Here is a 7,469-nt window from a genome sequence, read left to right on the forward strand (position 1 = left end):
GCGCTTGAAGAATAGCGGAAAGCAGGCCTGCGGAGAAGCAGGTGGCGTGGGAAACACGGCATCTGCGGAAGAAAAAATCATAGTGCAAAGTATTCTGCAGCTGGCTGCACGAACAGGAAGGTATTTTGAAACAGACGCGTTAAAGCGCCTGCTGCGATTCGCCCAGCGGAAGGCGTGTGTCCCCTTCGACGACGGATTTTTTTCTCCCGGTACACGGGAGGACACAGGGACCGAACTGTGGGACGCGGTCACAAGGGGCAGCCGCGAGGCTTGCGACCTCGCCGGGCCGTGGCGGGAGGTCAGGCGGCTGATGCAGGAGGTCTCAGCGGAGCCGGAGCTGTGTGCCGTCCCCCCGGAGCCGCCCGCCGCGAGCTGCCCCCCCTCCGAGGACTCTGAACAATCGATACCGCTGGTATGTCCCGTGTCAGATTTGGATTTCTGGGGCGGAGAGCAAATTATACCCTCTGCGCCTTTGAGCCATCGCCTGCCTCCGACGAGCAACGGCAGCAACCAGCAAGGTTCAACGAGCCCGGACAGGTTAATCCAGCTGAAGTGCCGTTGCCGGAGGACCCGGTGGAGCACGAGAATGCAGCACCGCAGAATCGCCCTGGCTTCCAGGAGGAGAGTGTGGGAAACTACAGCGGGTCTGTGGAATCCTTGTCAGAAAATATGGGAGTAGAGATCAGCCTTGAAGATATTAAGATTTACCCTTGAGAAGGATGGGAGTAAAGGAGTATCAGGAGATATGGAGTTGTACCCGTGAGAAAGGAGAGATGTACCCGTGAGAGAGAAGGGGATAGAAGAATAACATGGATGACAGCAAAATTAACCAGTGAGATGTTAGTGATGTAACTTGTAACCAAGAGTGAAAAGACACATGAACTGGTAGAATTGTATAAAAATGCACTTATAGCAATCAATAGCATCCATTCCTTTCATCTTGAAAGAACTTGGTCCGTGTCGCTTGTCTGTCTCAACCGCGACAGGAGAGCCACGTGCAGAGCCCGAAGGACTTACTGAGACGGCAGGAGAGCCAGATGCAAGAAGTTCTAGACGCCGTGAGGCGACTAGATGGCGGTAACAGTAAAACTTCGTGGTTAAGAGCATATCAAAAGGCGTCAGATGCGATGAAGGACGGGCTGGAGGCAACTGGCAGGGGATGTGAAAAACGGGGAAAACAGGAAAGGGAGGGGGCGGAATTAGACCTCACTCCTGAGGAGCTCCGTATTAAAAGGGAGCGAACACAAAAATGGGCTAGACAATGTGTTGAAGGTGGGATGTGGTCCGTAAGAGGAGCAGATGAATATTTGAGATCGTGGTATGGAAAAGGGCTGGAGACTGGGTTAGATGGGTTTGCAAATATGCGTCGACTTACTGATCCACAGGGAAGCACAAGGGAATTGTATAGCAGTGATAGTAATGATAATCCAAGGGTTTTGCAGCAAACGCAAGGGCTTGCTCTGGCAGCAGTGAGTTACCCAATATAGGTAACCCTGTGCCACCCTATTCTACAATAAAGCAGGATCCTGGGGAACCATATATGAAGTTTGTGGGCCGTTTAAAAGAAGCTCTAGATGCTTCTCCTAACCTGATTCCAGAGGCAAAAGCTGCTGTGGGGAAAGATTTGGCCATGATGAATGCAAACACCCAATGCCAACAGATATGAGCCGCTTTGGGAAAAACTGCTTCTCTAGCAGAGATGGTGGAAGCTTGCACACGGGTACCGATCACGCAACAGGAGGTAGAAAAGGCAAAACTACATGCTCAAGCCCACGCTGCGGCCTTGGCTGCAGCACTTAAGCCTGCGATGAAAGGCCGAAGCCCTTCTGTCCTGGTTTGGTTAAAAACCAGTTTCTCTTTTAGTGATTTTGCCTGTCAGCTAAAGCTTCATATTAACTGCATTTTCCTGGAGAACCAGACACGTGTTTTGGTAAAACTAGCAATGGAATGCTTATTGATAAGCACGGATGGACATCTCGCAATGCATTGCTAATGCATTTTTCTCTGTTCCTGTAGCAGCAGAGTGCAGGCCGCAGTTCGCTTTCACCTGGAGGGGCATCCAGTACACGTGGAATCGCTTGCCCCAGGGGTGGAAACGCAGTCCTACCATCTGCCATGGGCTGATCCAGACCACGCTGGAGCAAGGTAAAGCTCCAGAACACCTGCAATATATTGACGACATCATCGTATGGGGCGACACGGCGAAAGAAGTCTTCGAGAAAGGTGAGAGAATAATTCACAGTGAAAGAAGTCTTTGAGAAAGGTGAGAGAATAATTCAGATTCTTTTGGATGCTGGTTTGGCCATAAAATGAAGCAAGGTCAAGGGACCTGCCCGAGAGATCCAGTTTTAGGAATAAAATGGCAAGACGGCCGTCGTCAGATCCCAATGGATGTGATCAACAAAACCGCAGCAATGTCTCCACCTACTAATAAAAAGGAGACACAGACTTTCTTGGGCGTTGTAGGTTTTTGGAGAATGCATATTCCTGACTACAGCCAGATTGTGAGCCCTCTCTATCGAGTGACTCGTAAAAAGAACCAGTTTGAGTGGGGCCATGAACAGCGACAAGCCTTTGAACAAATGAAGCGTGAGATAACTCATGCGGTGGCCCTTGGACCAGTTCGGACTGGACTAGATGTTAAAAATGTGCTCTACACCGCAGCCGGAGATAATGGACTTACCTGGAGCCTCAGAAAGCACCAGGAGAAACCCGAGGTTGACCATTAGGTTTTTGGAGTCAGGGATACAAAGGATCTGAGGCCAACTATACTCCAACTGAAAAAGAGATACTAGCAGCATAGGAAGGAGTTCGAGCTGCTTCAGCAGTGATCGGTACTGAAGCACAGCTCCTCCTGGCACCTCGACTGCCGGTGCTGAGCTGCATGTTCAAAGGGACGGTGCCCTCTCCACATCACGCAACCGAAGTTACGTGGAGTAAATGGATTGCATTGATCACGCAACGAGCTCGAATTGGAAATCCCAGTCACCCAGGGATTTTAGAAGTGATTACAGACTGGCCAGAAAGCAAAGACTTTGGGATGTCTCCAGATGAGGAGGAGGTAACACGTGCTGAAGAAGCACCACCGTATAATACTCTGATAAGAGTATAATAGACTGATAAGCAGTGTGCACTGTTCACAGATGGATCCTGTCGTCTTGTAGGAAAACATCGAAGGTGGAAAGCTGCTGTGTGGAGTCCCACACGACAAGTTACAGAAGCCACTGAAGGACAAGGTGAATCTAGTCAATTTGCAGAAGTGAAAGCCATCCAGCTGGCTTTGGACATTGCTGAACGAGAGAAGCGGCCAATACTTTATCTCTATACTGACTCATGGATGGTGGCAAATGCCTTGTGGGGGTGGCTACAGCAATGGAAGAAAAGCAACTGGCAGCGCAGAGGTTAAACCCATTTGGGCTGCCACACTGTGGCAAGACATTGCTGCTCGGCTAGAGAGCCTGCCGGTGAAAGTTCGGCATGTAGATGCTCATGTGCCTAAAGGTCGAGCCACCGAGGAACATCTAAACCACCAACAAGCAGATCAAGCTGCTAAGATTAAAGTAGCTGAGGTGGACTTGGACTGGCAACATAAAGGTGAACTTTTCCTAGCCCAATGGGCCCATGATGCTTCAGGGCATCAAGGTAGAGATGCAACATATAAATGGGCTCGCGATCGAGGGGTGAATTTAACTATGGACACTATTTCACAGGTTATTCATGAATGTGAGACTTGCGCCGAAATCAAACAAGCGAAACGGTTAAAGCCTGTACGGTATGGGGGGCGATGGTTAAAGTATAAGTATGGAGAAGCTTGGCAGATTGATTATATTACACTTCCACAAACACGTCAAGGTAAGCGTTATGTACTTACAATGGTGGAAGCAACCACTGGATGGTTGGAAACATATGCCGTACCTCATGTTACAGCCCGAAATACCATCTTGGGCCTTGAAAAGCAAGTCCTTGGCGACACGGTACGCCAGAAAGAATTGAATCAGACAACGGTATTCATTTCAAAAACAGCATTATAGACAATTGGGCCAAAGAACATGGTATTGAGTGGGTATATCATATTCCATATCACGCACCAGCCTCTGGGAAAATTGAAACGTACAATGGTTTGCTAAAAACTACACTAAAGGCACTTGGTGGTGGAACCTTTAAAAACTGGGATTCACATTTAGCAAAAGCCACTTGGTTGGTCAACACCAGGGGATCAACCAATCGAGCCGGGCCTGCCCAATCAGAAATTCTACGGACTGTAGAAGGAGATAAAGTCCCTGTAGTACACATGATATCATGTTAGGAAAGGCAGTCTGGGTTAATCCTGGCTCAGCAAAGTCAAGCCCATTCGCGGGATTGTTTTTGCCCAGGGACCTGGCAGCACCTGGTGGGTGATGCTTAAGGATGGAGAAGTTCGGTGTGTACCCCAAGGGGATTTGAGTTTAGGTGAAAACATGCAATACTGAACTGCATGATGTGAATTGCCATGCTAACAGTGTTTAATAAGTGTTTTTCAGACCAAAACAGTGATGATGAAAGCAGAGCTAGCTTCTTCGAGTGGCGCCTGACAACTTCTTCGAGTTGATGTCTTCAACCCACAAACAGTGGTCATGAGATGCACTTGTACCATTTTTCCTGCCCTGGGAGACTGTCGTGACAAAATGAACTTAATGAACTTTTCAAAGGATGGTCCACTGATTAATTACTCCTGTGTATATATGTACATATGTATATATATATATAGTAGTGGTGAGTAATTAGATTGTATTAATAGATTGTATTGATAAGGTTTAAGCATTCAGTGAATGGCATATTATAAGGGGTGGAATGTCCTGGTTTTGTTAAAAAACAAGTTTCTCTTTCAGTGAATTTGCCTGTCAGCTAAAGCTTCATATTAACTGCATTTTCCTGGAGAACCAGACACATGTTTTGGTAAACCTAGCAATGGAATGCAAACTTATTGATAAGCACGGATGGACATCTCGCGAGAGGGGCGACGAGAAACAAGTGACCAAGAAACTGACCAACTGTGTATAACATTCGATTCACGTGAATACTTCATATAAAAGTGGGAGATCATGAGGATCTCGTCCCTTTTCCCTTTTGCCTTTGCTTTTCCCTTCTGCTTATGGCCGACATTAGGAGAGGTCCTTGCTAGTCGTCCCTGCGAACTGAGGCCAGTGACAGACTGAATCCAGCTCCGGTTGGCTGCAGAGTCCAGTCCAGGACTTTGGGTGCCGGCTCTGCAGTTGCTGAGCCTTTCAAGATTGGTTTTGTATATTTTATATTATTTTCTCTATTCTTATTAGTAGCATTAGTAAAACATCTTTAATTTTTCCAACTCTCTTCTCTCTGTCCTTCTTGCCCTCCCGATCGCCTGTCCTGAGTGGGAAAAGGGGAGAGGGAGGGGCACAAGGGAGAAGTGGGGGGGAGAGGGGGTTAACAATACATCTGCCAGGGTTTTATTGTCACCCCGCAATCTTAACCCTCGACAACATGAGACCTTAATAAAGCAAACCCTGGAGGCATTAAGAGGGGCCAAACAAATTGCAGTAGTTTACGTAAAGGGCCATCAGAAGGGAACTTCCACGCAAGTAAGAGGAAATAATTTAGCCGACGAAGAAGCTAAGAAAGCTGCGCTACTGGCAATAAAATCAGTCGAACAGGATCCTGTACAAACTAAGTATGCTATGAGATTTACAAATCAGGAAAAGGAGAAATTGGGGCAAATGGGAATAGTCGAACGAGAGGGGAAGTGGTGGCTACCGGATGAGAGAGAAATGCTCCCGAAAGGAGCGGCTTGGCGAGTCCTGAGAGAGTTTCATAGACAAACCCATTGGGGAGTGCAGGCTCTGGTAGATCAATTCGCTAACAAATATATGGTTTTGGGGGTGTATGATCTAGCAAAAGGAATTGTTGGAGAATGTTTAACATGTCAAAGGATAAATAAACAGCACCTTAGGGAGAGAATCCCTGGGGGAAGACAACTAGCCAAAAAGCCATTCGAAAGGATTCAGGCAGACTTTACGGAATTACCGAAGGTAGGCAGATATAAATACCTTCTAGTTATGGTAGATCACCTAACTCACTTTGTCGAAGCCTTTCCGGTAGCTCGGGCCACTGCGAGGACAGTAGTAAAAATATTATTAGAGCATATCATACCTAGATATGGGATCATGTCAGTTATTGATTCGGACAGAGGACCCCATTTACTTCCAAAATAATTAGAGAAACGTTAGAAGCTCTGGGAACCAAGTGGGAGTATCACACTCCTTGGCACCCCCAGAGTTCAGGAAAAGTTGAAAGGATGAACGGAGAAATTAAAAAGCACCTGACCAAATTAATGATAGAAACCAGAATGAACTGGGTGAAGTGCCTCCCCTTAGCCCTCTTGAACATAAGGACACAACCGAGGGCCCATACAGGACTTTCCTCCTTTGAAATGTTATATGGAATGCCCTATGATTTGGAGAAGCCAATCGAACACCCTAAAGTGGAAGAAAAGATGTTACAAGAATATCTTATAGAACTCATGAGAAGGAGGCAAGAACTGTTAAAGCGAGGCCTGGTGGTTCAAAGACCACCTTTAGATGTAGCAATACATAGTATTAAGCCGGGAGATCAAGTACTCGTAAAAACATGGAAGGAATCATCGTTAACCCCTCGCTGGGAGGGACCTTTCCTTGTTTTACTCACCACAGATACCGCAGTCCGCGCCGCAGAAAGAGGATGGACACACGCTAGTCGAGTAAAAGGTCCTATCCTACATACAGACTGGGAAGTCACCGGGGAACCGGATGAGTTGAAGCTGACCTTCAGGAGGAAACAGACACGTGACGTATAGCCGTAGATACTAAGCTTCTTATGGACAACTGTAAGGAATTGAGGAAGTTACATATCGCATGTCCTGTATGCAAACAATGTAATCCTTGGGTATGTCGTGTGTGTAGCTGGTGCGGGATACAGCAGTGGGAAAAGTTTCCTTATGTTGAGCGATGGTGTGATGAGTGTTTGGGAAAAACCATAAATAATGTGGAAATACTGTGGAAATTACTGGACGGGAAAATTGGCCTAGATACGGACATTATAGAAGAGATTGGTACAGAACTGTTGCACAGGTAGGAGAGAAACTTATAGTTAAGAACATAGAGTGTAGTAAAAATATTCAGTACTTTCTGTATGACCCGTAAGTCCAGACATTTGGGAAATAACCAAGAGGAAGTGTAAGAAGCGTTTTGGTAAGAAAAGATAGAGGAAGTGTTCCAGACCCTGTGAGGATTCGGGACAGTGGCCAAAACCTGGTATTTGAAAATAGCCCTATTGGGTTGAGTATTGGAAAGCGGGTTGTGACAGAACAAGGAGAGGATTCAGGAGGCAGTCCCCTGAAGACTACAACTGCTGCCGAGAAGAAAACTTACCCGGCTACTCTGAAGCAACAGAGTAGGCCCAGGGCAAGGCAGAGGGGT

The sequence above is a fragment of the Columba livia genome, unplaced genomic scaffold (genome assembly GCF_036013475.1).
Source record: "Columba livia isolate bColLiv1 breed racing homer unplaced genomic scaffold, bColLiv1.pat.W.v2 Scaffold_166, whole genome shotgun sequence".
Classification (NCBI taxonomy): domain Eukaryota; kingdom Metazoa; phylum Chordata; class Aves; order Columbiformes; family Columbidae; genus Columba; species Columba livia.